At 42.4% G+C, this 27,110-nt stretch overlaps 1 protein-coding gene across 5 annotated transcripts in view; it reads right to left on the bottom strand.

The window, feature by feature from the left end:
- Window positions 1-27,110, bottom strand: part of Npas2 (neuronal PAS domain protein 2) — a 189,872-nt gene that overhangs the window by 134,987 nt on the left and 27,775 nt on the right. The window contains exons 2-3 of one of the 5 annotated variants that reach the window (XM_029569736.1): window positions 22,529-22,611; window positions 21,616-21,747 (exon numbers count right to left, since the gene is read on the bottom strand). The exons of 3 other annotated variants lie outside the window; for them this stretch is intronic. The gene's annotated coding sequence lies outside the window, so the exon portion shown is untranslated. The remainder of the gene's footprint in view (window positions 1-21,615; window positions 21,748-22,528; window positions 22,612-27,110) is intronic. One more of the 5 variants, XM_029569735.1, reaches the window with a different exon arrangement.

Genomic DNA, 27,110 nt, shown 5'->3' with positions numbered 1-27,110 from the left:
AAGGCTTTTATGCAGTGAGCTATTGTTCTGCATTTAAGGCAGAAAGTACTAGCTGCTTAATCTGAGCCTAGAGACCAGGTGACTGGCAAATTCCAGAAACTTTAAATCTGTTAAAAATGCCAAAGTAAACGACCTTCAGTCTACAAAACTAACAGAAGGCAGCCCTGCCCGTTCCTTTTCAAGCCCCAGCAAGCTCTGCTTCCAGGAGCCACAAGGGGTTGGAGCCTGCTGAGGAACGCAGCCACTGTCCTGGTCTCAGAGCCCTGGGAGGCCAAGCTCTGGACATCTTTACATGTCTTCACCTGTACCAACCCCTAAGTCTGTGTGCATTGAAGCCTTTTCTTTTCTCTTTTCAAAGGGTGTGTGTGTGTGTGTGTGTGTGTGTGTGCTGTGTGTGTGGGGAACTGCAGAGGCTGGAAGAGAGCATTGATCCCCTGGAACTGGAGTTACAGGTGGTTGAGAGCCGCCCAACATGAGTACTGGGAACCGAACCTCAGGTTCTCTGGAAGAACAGCAGGTGTTCTTAACTGCTGAGTGATTTTGCAGCCCCCTTGCAGCCTTTTATTTATGTCTAAAATTTGAGGTAAAACACATCTAAGTAAAATGTATCATCTTAGCTACTTCTAAGTATGTGGTTCAGTGGCACTAAATACAAACACACTGTTGTGTACAGGCAGTTGTGAGCCACCTGATATGGATGCCAGGAACTAAACTCTGGTCCTGGAAGAGTAGTAAGTGTTCTTAACTACTAATCTCTCCAGTCCCATCCATGCACACTTTTGATAAATATAAACTTGCTAGACCAGTGATGTCACTGGAGGCCACCACTGTCCCAAGTGGAAATTGTCTCAACAGCATGTGAAGCACTAGGATTGAACAGCCTGTGGGAAAGGACCTGGGGTTCTGGGCATGTCTGCTTCCATGGTTTAAATCTATTACAGTCACTTCTCAAACAAAGTAAATTGCTTCTGCAGTTTGCATTTTGCAGCCGAGGAAATGGAAGGTCGGAAGGATTAGGTGATGTGTGACAACGGTGGAGAACATGTGCAGGCTTCCTAGGTTCCAGGCTGGCTCTAAGTACTGCAGAGTATTTTAATCTCATTTGGCCAGATGAAGGAATTGAGGCATGGCAAGACTGACTTAAGTCACAATCCCCAGGGTGAGGGTTCATTTCATGTGTCAATTTGCCTGGGCTAAGTGTGGTCCAGCATCATCTATGGGTGTGTCTGTGAGGGAGTTCTGAATTCTGCACTGGATCAGCACAGTAAAGAAGGACCTTCCTCACCAATGTGGGTGGGTGGACACCCTCTAACCCTCTGAGGGATAGAACAGGACAAAAGCAAAGAGGAAGGGCAGGTTTTCTTCACCATGACTTTCCTGGGGCTCCAAAGGACAGATAGCAGGTTATGATATTTCTCAGCCTCTGTAATCATGTGAGGCAATTTTTACAATGAATCTCCTGTTCTATACTGATACGTGTCTTACAGGGTCTATTTCCCTAGAGAGTCCTGGCTACACACCATTGATAGCAGAGCAGAATTCCATCTAAGCAGCCTGGTTCCAAGGCTACGAACAGCTCTTTTTTTCCTCCTCCTCCTCCTTCCTCCTTCTCTTCCTCCTTTTCCTCTTCTCCCTCCTCTTCCTCCTCCTCCTTTTGGTGGTGGTTCTGTTTTTTGAGACATGGTCTCAGTATGTAGCCCAGGCTAACCTCCAACTCAGGATTCCCCTGCCTAAGCTGAGGGCTGGAATAGGACGAAAAGGAAGAAGGAAGGGCAGATTTTTTTTCAAGTGTTGGGATCTCAAAGGTCGCCTTATACAAAATCGACATGGTTTCTAGTGGTGTTTCCAGTACCAGCCAACTCTCCCCTGCTCAATCTACTGCCTTGTAAGAAGTCTTCCTCCAGTGCAATTTCGTGCCATTTAACTTTAGTGGGAGAATGCGTTGCATGTTTTCTGTTGTTATTGTGTTGCTAAGACTATATATCCTAGAGGTTCTGCTGCTTGAGATATGTGTTTGTAAGAATGTGTAGATGGATGGAGGCAAGACACCTGCCTTCCTCCAGAGTGCCTTGAAGACCTACCCTAAGGTGGAGGAAGGCTCCTGGTGGGACAGGGAGTCTTTTAGTGATTAACTAGAAAGAGAACGATCTCAAATCATCTGTGAACATGCTGAGATGTATTTCTGACACTTCAAGGGGACAAATCCAACCAGGATGGGCGGAGCAAGGCTGGAGCAGAAGCTATTGAGTGGTACAGCCTGTATACAGGATGCTCGAGAGTTGAGAGAGGTAAGCCTTCAGCGAGGGCTGGAAATTGCCTTGAAAGGGAGTACTTTCTTTTTAAGCTCTGTGAGTTGTGGTAGTAAGAAGGCAATCACAGAGAATACCAACAGGCATGCCTGTGTTCTAATAAAACTTTAGTTTCCAAGCAGAGACTGAGGATGAGCTGCAGCCCACAGGTAGGTGTTTGCTGACTTCTGCTTTGGAGCACAGAGCTGAAAGTAAGGCTGCTGGGGGTAGTGTAGCAGGATACCCAGACCCACCTGGGAGGATTCTGCCCAGACAGAGGGAACATAGAAACCAGTCATTGACCTTGGACCTGAATGACTCAAACAAACCTTGACTCACCCAGAGCCCAAGGCACCACCGAAAGCCACTAGTCCTAGATTCTCTAACATGGGTCAAGCCCTCACAGGAGTCACCTCCTAGAGGGCACTGAAGCACGGATGCTTGCTCCATCCATATCTGTAGCCCCTCACTCTATAGTGTTAGGTGGGGTGCACATTGAACTAAAGGATGCAAAGCATAAAGGACTTTGCATGCCGTCCCTAGACTAAGGAGAGATGCTGGTATCTGTTAAGAGATGAGATGAGGCTCCTTGGCCTTGGCACTATAAACAGAAAGTAACCTGTACAATTTCTTTCTGAAATCAATTCAAGATAAAGTACAGAAGAGCAGCAAAGATAAGTTACTGAAAGGTTGATAAGCTAAGGAACTTGCACAGGCCATGGACATTGGGAAGCAGGGGTGCTGGTAGTCAATGAGGCCCAAGACACATTCTCTCCAAAGGTGCAGCCTGATGACCCTCCTTGGGTATGATTGCTGTGAGCTGAGGCACAGAGCAAGAGGAAAGGCCTGTTCCTGGTGGGGAATCTCATAGGAGATCTTGAGTCTAAGGATTGTGAGGAGTGAAATAGTTCCAACTAGGTATGCATAGCCACGAATGGGCTTTTTTACATTTTAGGTCCAAATTCCCACTGTGTGGTTTGAAAGTCCTTATGAGACAATGTGAGGAGTGAAATAGTTCCAACTAGGTATGCATAGCCACGAATGGGCTTTTTGAAAGTCCTTATGAGACAATAGTAGGTGATTTCAGGTAAAGAACACTGAGGTACACAGCAGGACACACCCAAGCCCTCTTTAGAGGAAAGGGGCTTTACCCACATTTCAATTAAATTCTTATCTTTTCAAGGATCCAAGGAATTTGAGCTCAGTCTAAATTAACAAAATGTCCAAGGAAAAAAAACACTCAGTGGAGGAGATACAGCCAGAACAGTATCAAGTACAATCATATCCATAATCTCTTCAGATATTTGCTTTATAAAGTAAGTGTTTTTAATCACACGTTTGATGACAAAAACATGATGCTTAAAAGCATCAGCAAGAAGCAAGGCGTTATTAAGACCAAGAAGTCCTGAAAAATTGAAAAAGATGAAAAACAAATATCTAGAATGAGAATATCGTAATTTAACATTTTAAATTCAATAGGTTGGTTAAAATTAAGTTGACAGGGCCAGGCATGTGGTACATACGTTTGATCCCAGACCTGGGAAGGCAGAGGCAGGTGAGTTCGAAGCCAGCCTAGTCTATACAGTAAGTTCCAGGCTAGCTAGGGCTACATGGGAAGACTGCTGTCTCAAAATAAATAATAAATTGACAAGTAGAGTGAAAATTAGTAAAGTTTAAGAATAATGTATGAAACTATCCAGATTACAGAATACGGAAAAAAAAATGAAGGATAGATTACAGAATACGGAAAAAAAAATGAAGGATGATATAAATGGAATGAGACACGGGGTGGAGTGAGGTCTAACAGAGACCTGGTACATATGAAATTAGAATTCTAGGAAGAAACAGTAGGGAGGATGAATAGAAACTATTTGTATTTAAAAGACCTAAAATTTAGTAATAAAATTAAAAATGACAGTCCTTAGATCCAGGAACTCCAACAATCCTAGGAGGAGTAAAGGAAAATCTATCCATTCCCAGAGAAAATAGCCATGAAACTGTTGCCCTTCAAAGACATATATTAAATACAACCAGGCAGAGACACAGTTGATCTGTGTGGAAGGAGCATCAACTGGATCAGCAGCGGCTTTCACAAGCTCAATGGTAAAAGCTGGATGACAGACAAACACAGAGGGCTCCCAGCCTACCGCCTAGTTCCCAGCGTATTGCAGACTCACAGGCTTTGGGCTTTACAATGATGTAAAGACAGACTTACACAATCACTGCTTTTTACTTTCAGTATTATATTCCATACATTTAGGAGATATTCAACACTTAGCTATAAGATAGGCTTTGTGCTAGATGGTGCCCAACATTGGCTAATGCAAATGTTCTGAGCACGTTTAAGATAGTCTAGGCTAAGATGTGGTATTTTATAGGTTTGGTATATTACATGCATTTTCAATGTATGATATGTTCAACTTATGATGAGTTAACAGGGTTAATATAACCCTATCATAAATTGAGGAGCAACTATAATAACCCCACATGCAGTGAGAATGTAGCTCCCATCCTAGAAGTAGATGCCATGAAGAATATCATTCAAGAATGAAGATTAACATACACTTCAGTTGAAAAAAAAAGACTGCAGCTAATTAAACTAAGTAAATTGCAAATGATCCCAGATAAGAGTTCTGATAGGCAAGCAGAATGGTGGGAAACGATGTAGTATTTCTACCTATGCGTCTGTCTGTCTGACACAGAGTCTCACTCTGTAGCTCAGGCTGGCCTGGAGCTCACTATGCAGCCCAGGCTAGCCCCAAGCTTGTGGCAATCCTCCTGCCTTCACCTCCAAAGTGCTAGAATTATAGATATAAACCATGTCCAGTTGTTATTATCTTGTAAAATGTTGGGTAATAAAGGCATGTAAGCAATAAATCATTCTAAGGTCTTTTCAATATTTTGAAGGGAGACAAATGTATTAATATTGAACTTCATTTAGCACGCATTAGGGAAATAATTGAAGGAAGGGGCACAGAGAGCATAGGTTCAAATTAGTAAAAGAAAGAAATGTAATGAACACAGGCAAAACAAAGACCAAAAAGAGGGAGAAGCAGAAAAAGTGTAAATACCTACTGTTATTCAGAATGGTTAAATATTAAAATAGTTCAGTAGCTATAACAGATATAAGATCTAAGCTCTGCAGTTTAAAAAATAATTATCAGGCAAGATTTTATTAATCTAGCAAATATTTCTAAAGAAATATATCTGAAATATAAGAACAGAAAACTTGAAGTGAGGAGAGAAAAAAATAAATACCAGTAAATATAAGCCAGTGAAATCTGGTATAGCTCTATTTACTGTCAGGCTGATGCATTTTAAGGCAATAAGCTTAATTTAGTTTATACACATAACAGAAAGAGAGCAGAAGGCCATAAAATAAGGATAAAAGTTTCAACTTGCAAAAATAATTCTAAAGGTGTATCTACCCAATAACATAGTCTTAAACTATATCAAGCAAATTGTTTTGAACCACAAGGAGGAATTGATAACTCTAACACACCCAGAAATTTCTGATTTATCTCATAACTGGTATTCCAAGAACATAAAGGGTTAGGGTTACACAAACTGAGCAGCACAGACCTAATGGACTGTTATGCCCAATCACGGGAAAAGAAACATTGTTTTCAAAACACAGTAACAAATATTGTCTAAGAAGTGGCTTGTTTTTTAAGGGAAGAGTAGATTGCATTTCATGCTTGGAAACAGAAGATTTAGAACAACCATTTCAAATTCATTCTACTTGTTGAGTAAGCTAATATTACACTAGCTACAATGTTCATTAAACTATAAAGGACTGTTTTTAGAGTGAGGTGCCTCATGAATAAGCATTGTTTATCCCAACTTACATTCAGATCCCTGGGCTGAGAAAATAGACAGCAAATAAATATTATAGAAGTGCCAATATCTAAAATAATCTTTTGGGGCAGAGTTCTATCTTTATGGGTTCTGCAGAAAAGATGTATTTTGCCTAAAATCTTGGATTATTTGTGATTGGCTAAAAAGTCAATATAATTGCAGTGAAGATCTTTGTTTTGTTTATAGGTAAGTCTGTGTCTGGTCTATAGCCACACAGAAAAAAATTCTTGGATAACGGTTGAATCAATGAGGATGCCACACTCTTCTAGATGCTTTCTTACCTTTCCTTATGACACAATAATAATTACTGACATTTTGTGGCATATATTCTATCTGGCATGTGAGTAATCCAGCTAACCCACATTGAAGTCCAGACATGCATTTCAGAAAGAAAGCATTCCATGTTTATGTTATTTTCCTTCCTTCACATGCCAGCTTAACTCCATCTGAAACTGGCAGACAAAGAGATGCCCTTCAGACATATCTGGGCCTGCTGTCAGGGGCAAAGCCTGCTGGGAAAAGCAGGAGGGAGGATAAAAGAAAAATGACTATGTCTGCACAAGAATGGGCCTGTTAACAGCCAAGCATGAATGGAGGATGGGCTCAGGACACCCTGCTCCTCAGTGGTGAATTATTAGCTACTGATCAATTCAGGAGAGAAGAGTCATTGCCTTCAGTGTGAATCCACTGGTGGCCCTACCAGCTTCCAGTGGATAGCGCCAATCCAATGGTCATACAGACAACCCTGATTAAGCTAAATGTGACACAAAATAAAACCAAAAGTCATGAATCTGGGAAAGGGACTGGTATGTGTGTGCAGGAGGAGGGGAGGGTGACAGGAATGAGAGGTAGATAAGAGAAGGTGGGGGAAGAAAGCGATGAGAACTTATTGTGTGCATGTACGAACTAATTTAATTTTAAAAAGAAAAAAAAAATGAACCAAGCTCTTCTTCCCTAGCTTTTCTTACAGGGAGGGGAAGGAATCACACAGAAAACAAGTGACTAATGGGTAGCCTGTTCCTTCTGGAGTGTCTGATGACAGAAACAGATGGGCAAAAGCTGTATGCATTCGTCAATGGCTCCATTTTCTCCACATCTGGTCTCAAGACCTCTATCCCAATGCTCAGTGACGTTTCAGTCTCTCATCCTCGCTCATGGTATAGCTGGAGTCTAGCAAAATGTGTGCTTGACAGCAAAGATCACCCCAAGACCGATTTACAAGGGTAGAGTGGAGCATGAACACTCATGTGGGCATGAAGGCTCACAGTACACAGCCAGCCTGAGTACAGCGTAAGTCAGTGAGGAGGCAAGAAGCAGACGTGCGTATCAGAATCTAGACAAGCACTTATGATTGCTGACAATTTTAGCAGAAGGCGAATTCAAGGTCTCCTACTTCCTCACTGCTCCAGATGTGACCTCCAGAAAACTGACAGTTTGGTCCAAACTGGGAAATCTGCATTTCCAAAGTCAGAAGTTGTCCTTTCTGGACAGGGAGTCTTTAGTTTCTAAATCAAATGGAAGATCTCTTGCTTGTGGGTTGAAAATTTAGGAAGTAACACAGACACTGGGAATTGTCCCATTTCTACATTCTCTAAGAAGAGGTCAAAAGGTTGGGTTTTGACTAGGGTCCTGAGTGTTCAGGAGCTTACCTTCCTCGTTTAGTTAGAAGTCATGGCAGTGGTGATTGGTTTGATTACGTTACCCGAGTTGTGGAAGACGTCAGTAGTCACAGGTCATGGAACCAGGGGAATTATGTGAATTCCCAAGGAACAACAGTGGGTGGGAACTAACAGCTCAGGAACACACAGACGTTAAGTAGGAAGTCAGCACCACCCTGGGCAGACAGAGGTCTAGGCTATGTCGACAATACACAGAGAGGGTTGAACTTCTGCCCAAGGATCACATGAGTTTAAGCAGGTAAAGCATGCATCCTCCCACTGACTCCCAGTACTTGGCTCAAAGAGCAGAATTTTCATTGGTTCAGGGTTCTAATGTCTAAGAATACCCCTATTCAAGTAATTATTCAGTTTTTGCTGTTTCCAAAGTATGATATGGTGGCCCTGGGCTGCTCATGACCATTTCAGTGAGTGTACAAGTTAAAAAGAGTTTCTTTTTTTTCCTCTTCATTTTAGTTTCATAATAACACTAAAAGAAATTATTTGTCTTTTCAAAACTCAGTTTTCTCATGAATGTATGGGGAGTTCCCAGAAGTTACTGACATGTGATGTCTACCTCTAGGAAGCCAGACATTAAAGAGTTTCCTAAAAATTAAAGCAATGTTACTCTTCTAAATTATACTGTTTTAGGAAATAGAGTTACTTTGTGTTAAAATGCACTTATTTTTATTATTTTCTTTTCGGTATTTTTGAGACATAGTCTCCCTGTAGTCCCAGCTGGCCTGGACTCACTACATAGACCAGGCTGGCCTCAAACTCACAGAGATCCAACCTGCCTCTGCCTCCCAAGTGCTGGGATTAAAGGTGTGCACCACCACGCCTGGCTGCACTTATTATTTTAAAGGGAATAAACATTTGAAATTGTTCTCACTTTGAATTTCTAAGATGGCAAATATCCACAGGTACAATGGGCAGAAACGAAGCTTTTGGAATTCTCAATACATTTTATTCTCTCTCTCTCTCTCTCTCTCTCTCTCTCTCTCTCTCTCTCTCCTTCTTTCCTTCTTCCTTCCCTCCTCTCCTTCCTTTCTTTCTTTTTTTTTTTTTTCCGAGGCTGGGTCTCACTATATAGCCAAGCTGGCTTTGAACTCAAGCTCTTCCTGTCTCTGCCTCCTTAGTGTTGGTATTACAGACATACACTGCCATGCTGTGCTCCTCTGAAAACTTTTCAAGAATGTACAGGGGTGCTGAGATCAACCTTTCTAGTACTGCTGCTTCAAATTTTCACTATTCAAGCCTTGGTTATAAACCCCTACACTCACTGGAAACAGAGTCACTTTAAAGACTGACTGTTGTGCTACATTTTTGGTTATGGAGAGGATGGACCATAGAAAAGCAGTGGCAATAATTTGTTTTAATGCCATTTTCCTTGTGCCTCAGAAATGGTTCCATAATTTCAAAGTCAAATGCTTTACATGTGTACTAAATTAGAGTTCTCACGGAACTATGTATTCTGAGGTCTTATTGGCTGATAACTGGGAACTTAACTTGGAACTCATCATGATTAAATGCTGACAAGGCTTTATTTATACCTTTGTAAGAAGCATGGAATCTCATTATGACGCCACTTTGGAAACTATCAGGACAGTTATGAGCAATTTGGATACACTCCTAGTATTTTATCTCAATAGACTATCAAGGTTTAGAGTTTAAGTTAATTCGATAAATGACTGAAAGAAAACCACAAAATGTTGCTCTGACATCCAGATAAGCCCTCTTCCTTATACACAAGCAACACACAAATCAAGAAGCTAAGAAAAAGAAAAGGTATTCCACTTGTGCTCTGAATGACTTATAACTTTGCAAGAGATCTGAGGCTAATTCATAACTATCTAAGTCAACCAAATTCCCAGCATGCATCGAGCTACGGATGTATCAGCTGCAGGGCAAGGCTCATCTTCAGATCTCAACACAGCACTCTCGCAGCTCTGTTTTGATTTAGATTTCAAATAACTCGCAGAGACCACAGGTTAGAGGCTTTCTTCCCAGCTGGCGCTATTGGGAGGTGGGGACTGGTAAGATGCTTTCCTCTCTGATAGTTGGTTGACTGATATGGTGAGCGCCCCGAAGAACTCATTGCGGAGCATGCTATCAAAGGAGATTATGGAACTCTGTTCTCTCTCTCTTTCTCTCTCGTACCCTAGCCGTGAAATGGATGACATTGCTCTACCACATGTGTTATGATGAGCTGTATCACCATAGGCTCCGAAGCAATGGGGATCATCAATCACTGACTGAAACCTCCAGAACTATGAGCCAAAGTAGACCTTTTTTCTTTATAAATTGATCAGTGCAGGTATTTGTTACAGCAATGTAAAGCTAACATAACTAGTCTCGATGGGGTAGGAATGGTTTTGCTCATTCATGTGTGAAATTGTGTTCAGCTCAGAATCAGCAGTGTGTCAAACTGATGTGCATTTTGAGATGAGTGTTTGCTTTTATGGAGGATATTACGTGGAGGATGACAAGGGATGGGGATACATCAGTAATCACACTGTGAAATAGAATCCAGGGAGTTCCATGTAAATCACATATATACTAGGATCCATTAGCACTCACAGAGGAAAAAGACTAAAATAAAAATCATCAAAATGAGAAAGAAATAAAAATATTTGCACAGAACATTTCATTATCGTGGGAAGCTGGTCTAGTGGTATTTAAATATGCAGCTCTTTAGCATCTATAATTTGTGTTTTGATAGTAAGACAAAAGGCAGAAACTCTATTTAAAGTCACTCACATACCATTATGACCCATTAAATGTATTTCCCTATCAGAAGATAGTGATAGGCTTCATGCCCCATAGAACACACGGCCCATGAATGGTACATTTAGATAGGAGTTCTATCTACCTGCTAGGATCTTTTCCTATATGATACAATCAGTAATTGAGGAAAGGACTCATGGGTAACCACAATGGGGTGCTCGCCAAACCAACTGACCAACTAACCATCAAACTGTGGAGATGGGAGCAGAGCACGGCAGCTATGAACCCTTTCTGCTAGAATGGAACTTGCATGGCTAGACATTAGAGACACATTACATGTATGTGGCACAGAACCACTTGGGATAAATAGTCACTGTGCTCTATGACAGAGAAGTGATTGCAAGTCCTTCCTCCCTGGACATGGCACCACCCTACATAAGCTGTTGCTAATGCTGCTAACAGGTAAGTAGAGCCCCATAGAGCTTCCACTTCTAGTAAGAGGAAGACATAAGCTGGGAGAAGCCTAGAGTGAACGCATAGAAAGAGGGTCTCATTAGAGTGAGTGTGACCTGTACCCTTCCCCTTAGAACTTTGAGCCAAACTACCAAGTGCAAAGTCAAAGCCTACGCATGTGATAGGTGTTATGTAAAAGGGTTGCTGAAAAAGAAAAAATAAGTTTTGTAAAAGTGAACAATATAGGCCAACATAAAAGCCTCATCTTCTAGTCTATAGGAGATTCAAGGCTACGGTAAGGGCAGAGATGCTGGACTGGGCTGCATTGTCATAACCTATATGGTAGCCCACCTTCAGCACACAACTGCCTTCCTGCTGAGGGACAAGGCTGGTCACTCAGCAGCTCTTGTCTGGCCTCCTATACAGCAGAGACACAATTAATGCCAGTTTTTTTATTTAAACTAAAAGTGAAAACAAGGGGACACTGAACACGTCCAATGTAGCTTTGCAGAAAGAAGCAGAAGTTAAACACAACCTTATGAATATCATCTCTTTCTGATTTAGAGGAAAAAGTAGCTCAGTAAACATTACCCATAACACCAAAACAAACAAATCCACATCTACTGGGAGGATTGAACTTGATGCATGAAAGGTAAAACCCTTTCAGTCTGAGGAATGAGTCCCGTGACAAAACCACCGTGTGTTTATGAATACATATCTACTCGGCAGCAGTTCTGGCTTTAGTATTGTCTATTAGTCCATTTTCTGATGTTATAGCAAAATGCCCAAGACTGAATCATTTATAAAGAAAAGAGGTTTGTTTAGCTGATTGTTTCAGAATCTGAAGGTGAAGGTGACATGATTCCCTCTGCTGAACATCTAGTGAATCCCATCCCCTCTTACCTGCTGTTGTGACATGGATGAGAAGCAGAAAAGGAACCAGTTGTGTGCAGGAGAGGCCAGCTGTGTGGGAGGATTTTCTTGGAGGCAACCCGCTCTGCTGAGAACTAAACCACTCCTAGAGACCATCATTAGTCCCCTCCAAGGACACCAGCATGGTCCACTCGCCTCCTCCTAGGTACTACCTCCTAATGTTCCACAACCACAGCACTGCCACATGGAAGTCCACATCTCCGGCTACATTACTACATGGGAGTGCACGTCTCCAGTACACAAAACTTTGAGGGATACACTCCAAATATATTCAGTATATATTGATATATTCAATATATATCTATACATCCAATATTTTTCCTTGATTGAAATGTATTATCTTTTCCTTCTTTAAAAAGACATTTATTGCATTTATTTATTATGTGTGCATGTGTGTGCTTGCACTAGTGTGTGTGCCACAATGCACAAGTGGAAGTCAGAGAACAACTCGCAGGAATTGGTTCTCTCCTTCCACCCTGCGGGGTCTGGGGAAAGAACTTGGGTTATCAGACTTGATAGCAAGCACTTTTACCCATGGACCATTCTCTCTGGCTCCCAATCTTTACTTTATACCCTCTCATTGGGTTGTGGGAATGTTATGATGACAGTATCTGTCATGAACTCTTTATCTACAGTCTATTTTTAATAACTCTCTGTCAATCTTATTTTTGTTAATGTATCTTGGATAGCAAACAGTTTAAGTACTATCCTATGTTCCTTTGTTAGCACATGCATCGTTCACTTAACACACACAAAATGTGACAAATGTTGCTTGATGTCTTCCTTAGTGTATTGGGGTTAGGTAATCATGAGATGGTGCAAAGAATTAATCTGTTTATATTCCTCCTTCTTGATAAACATATCAAGGGCAGGACCCAGAGAATAGGCCTCAAGGCTCTAAAATCTGTTGTGAAAATGCCAGGTGATTTTGCCAGGCATTTCTAGAAGAAAACAAGGTAGAATATAGGTTTCAGGACATACTACTCAGGAGGACTCAGCTGGAAACTTCTCAGACCAGCATCCCTAGCTCTGGTCTCTCTCCCGAGTCCCAAGTTCTTGTGTCCACCTGCACCCTCCCCACCACTGCTTGGTTGGCATTCAACTCCCAAGGTTCACAGGCCTAAACTGAACTCTAGGTTATGCCTGCCAAAGCCTGCTTCTCCTTTCTCTCTGTTTCTTATCCTGGGAAAGAACCCTCCTCTTCTCCCTCTGCCACTGCCCCAATCCACCCATCACAACTCCGTCAGCTTTAGTTTTAAACCCATTTTACAGCCACCCCTGTCTTCCTTCAACACCTTCACTGTCCAATTCAAGTCACTATTGTGCATCAGTCAAGTTTTCTGGGTGGCCTCCCTGGGTTGGTCTCTGCTTTTTACTTCAACGAATCCTCAAGGGAAGTCACAGTAATATTTTTGAACTGTGACTCAGACCAGCTCAGAAACCTTTTGGTGTTCTACCCTTTACTAAAAGGAAGTAGGTGGATATCAGGGCTGGAGCGAGAGGGATGGAGAAAGTCATGTATGTTCAGAGAACAATGAGACTGCATCAGAAACCAGCTTAGAAAAGCCTCACTGGCCAAGTATGGGGAAATCTGAACATCAACATTTTAATCAGTCCACAGAATAAAAAAGAAATCCATTAATTCATACTGACAAAATAAGGGAATGAATGAATGAATGACTAGGAGAAACAGCAAGCTCCTCCTTCAAGCAGATTGCCAGTGACAATACATGGAGGAGAGATGATGGTATTGGATACTTTTCATCTGGTAATGACCATAAAAATGGTGTTTCAGATAATAAGTATGAGTGAGTACCAAACAAGGAGTGAAGGCTGGAGGAGAAATGGAGCATTTATACAGCCTTAAAATATCTCCCACAAGATACTTATCATGAGTTCAGTGGAGAAACCTAGCAGATACTTCCTCAATTCTAGAGATCAAACCTACCACTCCTGGCCAGGGAACTAGCCGGTGTATGGTCTTCTGATAGGCTGTGTCACTGAGTCTCCTGCCACAAGTGTTTAATCTACTCTAATTATCAAAATACAACAAATGAGCCCCAACCAAAGGCCGTCCTGTAAATTAATGGCCTATTAATCTTTCAAAGTGTCTTGAAACACAAGGGAAGGTTTAGGAACTATGCCATATGGAAGAGACTAAAGTCTCAAGACAGGAAAAGGAAAGGTGGACCCTGGATTGGATGTTGCATCTACATATCGGGGCAAGCTGTGAATTCCAATGGGATCTGAGAATTGGAAGGAAATCATGTCCCAACATTAGCTCCCTTCTCTCAATGACTGTGCATGGTTACATAGGAAAGTGTCCTTGGCCCCATCACTGAAACTTACCTTCAAATGGTTTAGTGAAAACTGGTGAAGAGGATGTAAATGGAAACCACAATAAGGTAATATGATCCCACTCAACAGGGATTCTCTGGAGGGTAGAAACAAGCTAGTTGTGCTGTTCTTGTAAGTATTCTCTAAGTGTGAAATGACTCAAAATAAAATATTAAATCCAACCGCATAGCCTCTGCTGCTTTCCCAGAGACCTTTGGCAAAACACTTTAGAGCACAGCAGACCCCGCAATTGCCCCTCACATTACATTTTCACTTCTCTGTTCACAGTCTTTTTTTTTTTTTAAGACTCATTTATTTTTAATTATGGGTATGCATATGTGTGTATCTGGGCATGGGTCTGTGCATGTGAGTACAGTGCCCATGGAGACCAGAAGAGGGAGTCAGATCCCCTTGAGCTGGAGTTTCAGTGGTTGTGAGCCATCCTGATATGGATGCTGGGTGCTGCTCTGCAAGAGTATGTGTTCCTAACTGCTGAGCCATTCTCTAGTCCCTCACAATATTTTTAAACACTGTTTCTTCTGTTGGGAAAGCTCTACGTGTTCCTCTTCACTATTCAGGCCTCTGTTTAAGTGTCACTCCACCCTAGAGTAAGGCAAATTTGCTTTGTCATGGGGTAATAGTCAGCATTTATTTGGGTGGTTATCCATACTGCTCCCTCTTCCCTATAGCCTATGAGTTCTAGGCTCTTCTTGCTCTCCTCATTTTCAACCCCTAGGACCAAGGCTCTCAACTGCAGAGACAACCAGTTTTGTTCTTAGGAAAGTCTTTTCACACAAATGAATGGATTTCATTCTTTTACTCCCAATATGTGGTTTCCCCCAGGACCTTGATCTTGTAGTCTGACTTAGTTTTACCAAATGTGTTAGTGTTTCAGGAAGGTTACCCCACAGTGATGAGATTTTCTATATTTAAACCCAAGTACAAGGGACAGAATGAGTACAGCGACATGTAAAATGATGACCCTTAATGACTTAAAACAACTGATGTCGGTAATTAGGACTAGTTTCATAGTACAGAGAAGACGGTTTTTAAAATGTGAAGTAGGAGCAATTAATTTCACATAATAGTCACACTGGGACGTATTGTAAGATCTGACGCTAATGATGTATTTCTTTTCTGTAATTAATTTTTATGTGCGGTCCTGGGAGCCCTCCACTGGCTTCAGCAGAGCAGCTCCCTGCTCAGCACTCGTAGTTTCCCGGCCCTGTCTACAGTCTTCCCATAAAGATAGGAGACGTGGAGAACCAGAAATAGAGACCCACCCCATCAAACTTTAGTTTGACTAATGTTCTCCCTGCTTGAAGAAGTAATTATAGCAATTTACGTAAGCAAGAATGCATATTTGGAGCTAGTATGCTTTTCTCTTCAGTTTTTAGGACTAAAAAGCAGAGGACCAAGAGAGAAACAGCATTAAGCAAAGAGAAATGTAAGAGATCTGAGTTCAAATCTCACTAGTCCTGCCATCTACCAGCATGGCAAAGTGCTTTCTTTCTCTCGGTTCCCCTGTCACCGTCTTAAATGTGGGCAGCGCTGTGAAAAGAGGGGCTGAGTCAGATGGCTCGAGGCTTCTATGACAAGAAAGCTGTAAGTTAGCAAAAGCTTGAATGGATGCAGTTGAGATGGTGTCAAGTTGACTAGACTAAGAGATGTCTGAGACTGATGAAATGCACCTCCATGGGGCACTTCTAAGGACTGACATGGAGGACAGGGACTGGGGGTGTTGCCCCTGAATGTGGGCAGCACCATCCAATGAACTGATGAAGTGGAGGCCATACATCCGTACATGTGCAAGCCCTTTTTCTTTCCTAGTGTGTTTATGTCCTGTGCGCATGTCCACTGACTTGAACGTAAGCATCTTTGGTGTTTCAGTGTGGACTTAGCACCAGCAACTCTCCAGGGACTTTCCAGGCTTTTTTGTGCCAGACTGGGAGTGTTGAGGAATCTAGGTTCTTGAACTGAGAACAGAATGTGTGTGTGTATGTATGTATGTATGTATGTATGTATGTATGTATTCATACATATTCACATATGTGTGTATGTGTGTATGAATGTGTGCATATACAAATTCTGCTGGTTCCTCTAGAGAACCCTAATGCAGAAACAAGAACATAGGTTCTCTTCTCCCAGGCTTTACCCTCTTTGTCTGGGCCTAGCATGCAAACAAACTGATTAATACCAAGTAAATAACATTAAAAAAAAAAAAAAAAAAAGCACATTAGGGCTGGGTTTAACTTAGTGGTGAAACGTTGCTTAGCAGGCATGAGGCTCTGATTTCCAAACTCTGAATGACAAAAAGCATCTAAACAAAACCAACTAAAACAACCAAACAACAACAAAATGCTACCTAATCTCTTCTTTTTTAATCTTTGTGTGTACATGTTTGTGTGCATACGGTTGTGCATGTGACATGGTGCATGTGTGGAGGTCTGGGTAGACCTGGATAGCTGGCCCACAAGCTTTCAGGTTTCTCCTGTCTTGGCTTCCCATCCCGTTGTAGGAGTGCTGGGATTACAGGCACATGCTACTGTGTCTGGCTTTATGTGGGTTCTGGGGATCCAAACTCAGGTCCTTCTTGCAAGACAAGGACTTTACCCACTGAGCAAACTCCCCAGCCCCATTTTTTCCTCTTAAGTACTGACTTTTTCTTCCAGATTCTCAAAGGAAAGGATGTTTTAGAAGTAGCTTTCAAGCTGACTTATAATAATAATGGCTGAACACACAAACGTAGGGCAACACACATGCTTGTTCTTTGATGCAAAGAGCAGCCCAAGTTCTAAAAAAGGAGAGAAGGGGAATTCAAGGCATACGTACATCACAAAACAAACACAAGTTGTCAATGGGACAAATAAGTTACCTGCGAGATGCTGTTCTGGTCTCATTTCTGTCACTGTGATAGAACACCCCGACCAAAAGCAATGTAGTCTGGGAAGGATTTATCATCTCACATGCTACAGTCCATTATTAAGGGAGGTCAAGGTAGGAACTTGAAGGCAGGCCTGCTTGTTATTCAACACAGCATTGCTTCTGAGCAAGAAACTCACTTTAGAGTCAAAAAAGTACAGCAAATACTATGGAGGATGCAGCTTGCTGGTTGGCTCATGGGCTGGCTCATAATCAGCTAGGTTTTTATACAGTTCAGGGCTAACTGCTCAGGGGTAGCAATACTCACAGTGGGCTGGGCCCTCCTACCTCAATCCACAGTCAAGACAATCCCCCCAGAGACACATCTGTATAGGTCAGTCTGATCTAGGCAGTTCCTCTCTCGGATGACTCTAGGCTATGTCGAGTAGACAGTCACCGCTAACCAGGACACATGCAAAAGGAGAATTGAGTTCCAGAGCGAGGCATGGCCTGCCTGTGGCAGGAACTGGGTGCAAAGAAACACTCATGAGGGCCCCTGAGTCAGGTGTGCAGGGGCCTTGCTCACCTGTATCACCACGAGGATCAGACAGTTACTTTCTTTGAACCAATGCCCTTTCAATATATCAGAACTCTCTGAAGCAAAGGGCAGGTATCTGTGTCTTAACAAGTCCCTATAGTGGCTGCTGTGGCTTGTGGTTCCCCTTGACCCCTTAATGAGCACAGACCCCCAAAGCCTAACAGCCACATTCTAGGGCAGCCAACACTGATAGTCACCTTGACTACTTCTACTGTTGGCAGCTTCTTATGAGAAGAAAATGCATTTTTGGCTTTTATGCCCCTGCCACATACACACAGAAGGGCTCAGCAGGTGTTTTCAAGGAACAAAAAGCTCAGGAGTGTCTCAGGGCATGATATTTTAAGTTATGATTAGACAGTGTGCTCTTTCCCTGTATGCAATCCTTAGAGATTCATGTCCAATTCCATCTCAAATGCAGCCCCACCACTCTAGACCATCTGCCCACTGACTCACCCAGAGCCTTTTTTCCTACCAACTCTGAAATTGTGAATGACCCATGAGTCAGGAGGGATAGGCAGGGCCCAGCAGCCCTGCTGCCGATCACAGCAGACACCTCTCCTTCTTTGGCTTGGCCTCCCCTGGCCATAGCTGATGCTTCCTTTTGATCCACATCAGCTATGGTTTCGCCAAACACACGCTTCCCACCATATCTGGGTTCTGTGTCACTTTGTTTCTTAGTTGCTAAGCAGACATGCAGTGTACTCAGAGCATGCTGTCTGGCTCACGTTATTATTTTCAGCTTCTTCAAAAACACCAGCTTGTGGGGTTGGTGAGATGGCTTAGTGGTTAAGAGCACTTGCCCCTCTTGCAAAGGACTTGAGCTGGGTTCCCAGCACCCATATCAGGCAGCTCACAACAGTCTGTAACTCCAGCTCCAGGGGATCTGACACTCTCTTCTGGCCTTAGCAGGTTATCTGCATGCATATGTGCATACTCATACACAGATGTGCACACACACACACAAATAAAAATAAATCTTAAAAAAACCCCAAACACCAACTTTTGAAAAAGTCAATTTCAGAGAGTCAAAACTCTCAATGAAGAAAAATGGTCATTTTCTTCTTTTTCTTTCTTCTTCACCCTGAGTCTTCAGTAATTTAGTTCTAGTAAGTTAAACATGGAAATCAGTTGAATAGTCATCAAAGACTACTTCTTCCTCAGTCCCCTGGCAGGTGAAGTGGTGCTTCCCTCTGAAGCTATACAGTGGACCAGAGGCTTGTGAGAGAGGGGTATGGCCTTGGAAGCATTTCAAGAATGCAGGGAATCACTTAATGAAACTCAGCCAAAATTAACTACTTGCTTAATTTAAGGAGACAGAGACTAGCAATTAGCAAACACAACAAACATGGGACCTGCAAAAGAAAACCAAACTGTGGTGGTTTGAGAGAGAATGTCCCCTAAGGCGCCAGGTATTTGGACATTTTGTCTCCAATTGTTGGCACTACTTTGGGAGGTTTTAGAAGTATGGCCTTGTTGGAGGAAGCATGCCATTGGGGGTGAGCTTAGTGAGTTCTTAAGCCTTGCCAGATTTCCAGTTTCTCTCTGCTTCCTGTGCCTGCTTGACGATGTGAGCACTCAGTTTTCTGCTCTAGCCACTTCTGCCACTGTTCCTCCCTGCCCCTCTGGAGCTGTAAGCCAAATAAACTCTTCCTTCTATAAGATGCCTTGGTGGTCATGCTGCTTTATCACAGCAGCAGCAAAGTAAGTAATACATTAATTTATGGTCTTACCTTGTTTTCATTGGGCAGCTTCATGTCACAGAAAGAGTTAGTGGACACCTACTACCACTTATCCTTAGGAAAGGATTCCTAAGAAGCCAGGCAGACTTGAATCCATTTCTAGTTTGATTTTATCTGCTCTCAATATGTGAATTTCAGGCAAAGTTCATTAATTTTGCTTAACTAAATAGGAATTTTAGTTTTAATGTGTCTAATGAAAATGCATTTCTGAAAGCCAAAACAGTTAAGATCAGTTTGTCAGGAGGGGTTGGAGAGATGGTTCAGTGGTTAAAAGCCCTGGTAGCTCTTGCAGAGGACTGGGTTCTATTCCCAGCACCAACATGGCAGGTAACAACTGTTAGAAACTCCAGTTCCAGGGAAATCTGACACTCTCTTCTGACCTCTGTGGACATTACATGACATAGGTGCACTTACATACGTGCAGGCAATACACTCATGCACAAAATATAATAAATAAAATATTTTTTAAAAAGAACATGTTTGGAGGAACAGAGGCGATACAGAATGAGGATTTGGGGATGAGGTCCTTGGAGAAGGTGACAAGGACCCCTGTCCCTGCACTGACCTTTCCCACTCCAGCTGAACTTGTCTGAGACACTCCATACCAGTGGGCTTTTTCTGTAAGAGTTTGGGGGGGACACTGCTTTAGAGTCCATGACTGGCTACGTGTAAGGGGAAGCAGAAGCTTGCATTGTAGTTCATTGGCTCCATCAGTTTGGGACCTGGGCCATCTCACTGCAGTATTCCTGGCACCCAGCACTGTACCTGGTAGATGCCAAGAACTGGGACAACACAGATGAGGGAATAGATGGATGGATGGAAGGGTAGAAGGAGGAGGCCAGAGTGAGATCCATGAAGACAAAGTTCTCATTTTCATTAAGGGCTGACATGCTTTCTCACATCTAGATTGTAAACTGAATGTGTGATAGGTCAACAGGGAGGCTTTAAAAAACTGTAAGAACTGAGACAGAGCAAGTCTGAATGCTAGTGGTTTTAGTGAAGATGTGGGACACACCAGTGAGATTCTGTAAGTTGTAATATCTTCCAGCCACCGTGTTCTCTCTGAATCTGAGGTGGTTCCAACTGAGCCCACAGTCTGGCCTTTGTGAGAGAGACTAAACAAGTCAGGAGACTTTTATCTGGGAGTCCCAGAGGGCAAATGATGATTCATTCCCTGGACTCCCCCAACACTCACCAGAGCTCCCGCTGAAGTTTGCGGAAATAATTCAAAGAAAATGAAAGGACATGATCCAGTTGGATAGGACTTTGACAGATGCGTATTTTGCCATATTAACATCCCTAAAATAGAGACACAAACACAGCCTAGAAAAGGGCTGTTGGGAGGAATATAATGCAAGTCATGTATATAATTTAAAACATCTAGAAGTGGGCCGAAGAGAGGGCTCAGTTGGTAGAGGTACTTATATGCAGGTCCAACCATCTGAGTTTGATTCCTGGCCCCCACAAGGTGGAAGGAGAAAACTGATACCCAAGAGTTATCTGATGTCCACACCCACAAGATGGCACACATACACGTGCACTGACACAGGCATACACGAAATAAATAATAAATAAATGAAAAAGTAAAATAATAAATGAAAAAAATCAAGAAGTCACACATTAAAAAATAAGATGATATGGATGATTGTAACTTTGGTCATATATTTGGTTTTAATTAACATCAGAATATCATTTCAGCATATAATAAATATAAAACATATTAGTAGGATAATTTATATTCTTTTTTTTCCTACTTTGAAAACCAGTGTATATTTTATACTTATGGTGATTTTATACTTCTGCTGAACCTCAACCTGGGCTCACATTTCAGGGACTCATAGCCACCGTGTCTCACAGGTGTGGACAGATGAACGAACACGTGGTGAGTGTTGAGGAGGGAGCTGACAGGTCTGGAGTTGGGGCGCACCTCTTTGGGAGCTTCAGCTATTTGAGTCTATGCTTATTTCCTCTGAGTTTCTGCTACACAGTCTGAGTGAAGCTGTCACTCACAGGGTGGTCACCTGACCTTGGCCTCCCAATCATAATTACATTATAGCAGTAGTCCAAGAGGAAGGCATGTGACCAAGTGAGCCAATCAGAATCTTTCCCCGGGACTCATATCTAGAAGTTGGATGGGGTGACAGCCAGAGTGGAGGGATACTTACTCTTTTCCTTATAATCTTTAGGATGTCATTCTGGGTCTCTACCCACTATGGATGCAGGCTGTCTCAGGATGGGGCCTTGAAGAGACAAAATTGTCACTTAGGGTATCCAGGAGCCAACCACTCTTTGAGAATCTGTGGAAATAAAGCCAAGTCTGGCTTTAATCCCATTGTGAAGGCTAATGTACTCAGAGAATTCTAATAAATGTAAATGTAAAAGAAACCAAGAGACAAAATGGCAGTTCAAAGCCCTAAGGCCCTGGTTTAGGTCTCTGGAGATTCAGCCACCAGTTCCATGTCCTTCCCAGTCCTTTGATGTGTCTAATCTGAGTTGGGATTTAGCCACACCCTTTGCACACAGCAATACTCCCCTCTGTATACCCAGGCTCTGCCTCTGAGACAGCATGCCCAGCCCAAGAGGGACCACTGGCCCCACTCAGCAGGCAGGGCCTGCATCTTTTAGTTTCATCAATGCTGTGTAGTTCCTGTCTCCTCCCCAGGCCACCAGGGGCTTCAGATCTTTGCCCTCACACCTCCGTCCTGTGGACAGACATGCTTTAGGAAGTCAATCAGCTCCACCTTGCTGCAGAAGCCTGCAGCTCCCCTTTGTCTTCCCACCTTGAGGAGCAGAGTGCTGCCAGGTTTAGCCTTTCCACTGAGAATCTAATTGGCCTCCTCTGCACCATACAAAAGGCTTGTCCTGAAGCCCTGACCTTTCAGTATCAACCCAGCACAAAAGGAGACTGTTCAAGGTGCGAGGTGATAAATACAAGATGATAACCCTGTTCCTCTATACAAGATGACATTTCCCTTGGTATTCCCAGTGCAACTCCTACATTCACCTGGGAAATGATCACTTCAAGGTAGCTATGAGCCCACCCCTTGACATACTGTGGAAATAGAGACCTTGACCGACCGTGAAGGGCAACATAATCTGATAATTCAGGGAGCTGCCTTCAGGTATCTGAGCAGTACATTTCCACAACAGCATTTCATTCACTGTAGTAATAATAGACAGTGTTATGAGATCTTAAATAGTCCTCCTGAAAGTCCAAGGGGGCGGGGCAGGGCTTCTTTATTCTGTGTTACATGAAAGACAGGGTTCATTAGACTAGGCATTAAAAATCCATGATTCAAATTATTCTTTTTCTCCTTAGAAAGTTTAGCATGTCAATGGATGTCTATTGTTTTAAGGGCTGTCGAAAAATAGTGAGTAAAATTCATATTGAGCCATTTAATGTTTTTTTTTTTTTTTAAAAAAAAAAAACTAATTCAACTCTCCTGCCCAAGAGCTTATGCTAAACCATCTATGATGGTTAACTGCCATGTCAACTTGAGTGAACTAAGAATTGTTTAGCAAAGCAGGCCTCTAGATGTGTCCATGAAGATATTTCTGGAAATGATTAGATTATAAGCTCTCTGACCTAATCAATGATGGGTTCATAATGTAATAGTACTAGGGGGCCAGTGACAAGCAGGAAATGAGGCCTATGAAGTAGGTGGGTAATTGAAGGAGTATGCTCTGGGCTGCATCCTGCCCTGCTCCACTCTGCTTCCTGTCCGCCATGGGGTAAGCAGCATTTCTCTGCTTTCCCTGCTATGATGTGAACTGCTCCACTCTGCAATGTCTGCCCCCATGATCTTATACTTCTGAAACTGTGAGCTGGAAATAATTCTTCTCTTTAAAATTTTAACTCAGGAGGGCTGGGGAGATGATTCAGTCAGAAAAGTGCTTGCTGTGCACCTGAGTTCAGATCCCCAGCATACACATATAAAGCTGGGTGCCAAGTACAGTGGTGGACATTTGTAACCACAGAGCTGGGAGCCCCTTGGAGCTCATTGGTCAGTCAGTTGAGCCAACTGGTGAGCTCCAGGTTCAGAGAGAGACCTTGTCTCAAAAAATGGAGAGGGTTGGAGAAAACCTTTGGCCTTCAAATTCATATACACACATGTGCATGCACACCTGCCACAAATGTGCACACACAGACACATATGTATTTTTTATTTTTTTATTTTTTAACAATATCTTATTTATTACTTTTTATTTTATATATATATGAGTATATTGCCTGCACGTATATAAGTGCACTCATGTCACACAATGCTCATGGAGGCCAGAAACGGGCGTCGGATCCCCTGGAACAGGTGTTAGGATGGTTGTTAGTCACCATGTGGGTGTTGGGAACTGAACCTGAGCCCTCTGCAAGAGCAGCTCTTAACCCCTTAACTCTTAACTCTTAAGAGTGTTCTTAACCCCTGAGCCATCTCTCCAGCCCCACATATAAATTTTAAAAAAGATTTTAAGTCAGGCATTCTGTCTGAGTGATGAGAAAGCAGACACACCACCAGTCTGATGCCTTGGGAGAAGCTGGACCACCATGGTCTCGCTAAGCTTATACTTTGCTCCTTTTCCTCCTGTAGCTTTGAATAGTGTGGGACAGAGAAGCAGGGACAAGCTGTCCATGCGCACAGTATAGAAGCAGCAACCACAGTGCAGGGGCTTGAATTCCGTCCTTGGATTGCATTATTACACTTGTCTCTCTGCCTTCCATCTTCCCTCCTTTGACTAGAGAATGACAGGTATGCCACTTGAATAGGCTACCCCATGATCCCCGGATTTACAAAAGCAAACATCCGTAACACAAAGTTCTGTTCTTATGCTACTGGGTAAAGGTCTGTGGGGAGAATTCTCACCTCAAAATTGTTAAGACCCTAAAACTCATCCTTACTGAGGAAGTTATATAAGTTGGCTGAATCCAGCTCCAAAATAGAAGCATAATACTGCTGGGTCCAGTATTATAATGACCACCTGGGATAAGGCATAAAGCTCCCAGAACTGTCTCCTCCACCAGGCTCTACCCAGTGAGGTCATCGCTTCCTTTTATTTTCCATCACTGAAGATTATTTCTGAGTGTGTTGCCACCCACCTCACCCACTTAAATAACACTGCTCAGCTAAGCAGGATGTGCCCACCTGTAATCTAAGCACATGGGAGGCAGAGGCAGGATGATCTCTGTGACTTTGAGACTCAGTGATAGAGCATGTGAAAGGCCTTGTGTTTCATCCCCAGCAGATTAATACATTAATTAATTAATTAAAAAATAAATTTAAAAATTCAGTCTTCTATGGATTCATAACCCCAAACAGCTATAGAAATTCCTGTTTCTTTTCTAAGTATTGGGTTTTAACGTGGTTGAGATATAACATAGTTTTGCATATCCATCTCTTCACTTAGTACCACGTGCATTTCCCTTGTTCCTCTGTGGTCCTCAGGAGCATTGCTTGTAATAGCTGTATTACTCCATCCACTGGATGCTGAAGGTTTATCTAAACACACTTGAGCTATCTCGGCTCCCACCTTTTCACAGCACACATGGCACTGGCTAGGCAAGACCTTTCCTTCAGGTGAACTTAAAAAGAAATAGAACTTTGGGGTTCAGAGTGTGAACTTGTACAGGTCTCTTCACTCATGGGGCAGAGGACTTTGTCTGTATGCATGTCATCGGCAGCACAGTGGAGAACACATTTCACAGCCTAGGAGTTACCTTTTAGTACTTTATTATTTTTTTTAGTGGTGATAGCTATTTGTAAGTTAGAATTTACCCTCAACCATTTTTTTAAGTTTTGTGGTGTTACATTCACGTTGTTGTAGAACCTTCCTCCAGAATCTTTTCATCTTGCAAATGGAAACTCAGCACCAGTGGACAATAACTCCCCATCCCCTATCCCCCCACAATCTATTTTCTGTCTCTTACCACTCTAGGTATATACAAGTAGAATCACGAAGTACGGTCTTTTGTGATGGTTTATTTCACTAGTGTGGTGTCCTCCAGATCTATGTTGTAGCTTGTGTCAGAATTTCTTTTCTTTTTTTTTTTTTAAGGTGAAAAGGTCTACCTTCTACATAGCTGCTATATTTAGAGTTGTCCACTCATTTGAGGAAGGACAACGGGTAGCTGTTTATGATTTCCATGCTGTATAGTGCTGCATTGGGGATAGCAGTACTTCCTTTTCCTATCTTGGGTGGCAGCCTACTTATGGAAAACGATCTCATTGTTTTTATTTACATACCGTGACTTCCATTTTCCTGTTAACCTTACATCATTCATATTTTGTGCCACCACATGAACAGTTACCTTACGCCAGAGAAGGGGACGAGGCCCCAATCTTTAGTGTGCTGGAGACTTTAGTAGAAGAATCTACATTTGCAAGCTCTTCTTGGGTGAGATTTAAGAAACTCGATTACAGTATTAGCTTTCAAGTCCATCTCTAGAGTTTTCCTTATACTGACAACATTGATTCTTTCCTGAGTATCCTCTAAAACTTAACTAGCTTTACATTTTAATTTTTTTGTTGTTTTTAGATAGAGCCTCATGTAGCCCAAGCTAGACTCCAATTCACTATGTAGATGAGAGAGAATAAGCTGGCATTCCTGGTCTTCCTACCTCTGCCTCACAAGAGCTTGAATCACAGGTAAGCACCACCACACCTGACTTAATCTTTTTTAAAACAGAGTACAGGAATTTAAGTGAATTTGTTGATTTTTTTTCTGTGTGATTTGTTTTTCTATTCTTGGAAAATACGTTATTCTTAGAGTTTCACAAATGTTTCTTTTTCTATTTTCTCCTGTGTTTCCAAAAAGAAAGAATGTTTGCCCTAGAGTGAGTGGTCTAGAATTAAGCTGACTATACACGGCACTGTGAGGATGCAAAGATTTATATTTTGTTTTTCAAAAAGTCTTCCCCTGAGCATTGCAGAATCATCTCCCCTCGACCCCTGTTGCTTCTTTTAGCTTCCATCAAATTCTTAGAGACAATTTCACCTCTGACAGGGCCAGAGCTATGCCCTCCTCACTCCTCGTCTTCTACCTTTCCCTAGGTTTTCAAAACCCCTTTGTGACTCTAGCTCTAAAAGACCTGCTGGAACCAGAAACTTTCTACAATCTTGCTGTAGAGCAAAATAAAGAATCAAACAATTTAAATGTCATCACATAGAGAGATAAGAAATGCATTATGGCTTCTTGTGATTGTGGTAAAACCATGTTGGCCATTTTATAATATTGTGATAGGATACGGTTAAAAATGCAGGCACTCCAGGGATCATCTACCTGGAGTTCTGCTCCCATGAGGGAACTGGAGGCCCAGGAAGTGAAGCCAGTTGTTCAGATTCCTGCTGCCGATGGGCGTTGGAGCTGAAACCCACAGATGCTATGCTTAGCCCACCTGGGTCTGTTGCGACCATTGTCTGCAGGATTTACTGGTGTCACAATTAGGCAGAAGATGACTCAACACATTACTTAGGTCTCTTAGTTACCTGGGTTTGCCCACCCTGCTACACAAATCTAACATATCCAGCTACTATCCTGAACCAGAGATGGGGGAGTTGACTTCAGGCTCATATACCATAGCACTGTAGAAGAAATGTTTCCAGAAGCATCCATCTAGATGAATTTATCTTGCTCAGGGAGTACAATTTGGGAAAGACAACTAATTGCCCTC

The sequence above is a fragment of the Nannospalax galili genome, unplaced genomic scaffold (genome assembly GCF_000622305.1).
Source record: "Nannospalax galili isolate Female #2095 unplaced genomic scaffold, S.galili_v1.0 scaffold182, whole genome shotgun sequence".
NCBI lineage: Eukaryota > Metazoa > Chordata > Mammalia > Rodentia > Spalacidae > Nannospalax > Nannospalax galili.
Note: the sequence above shows the minus strand (reverse complement) of the source record. Positions and strands in the feature narration are given on the sequence as shown.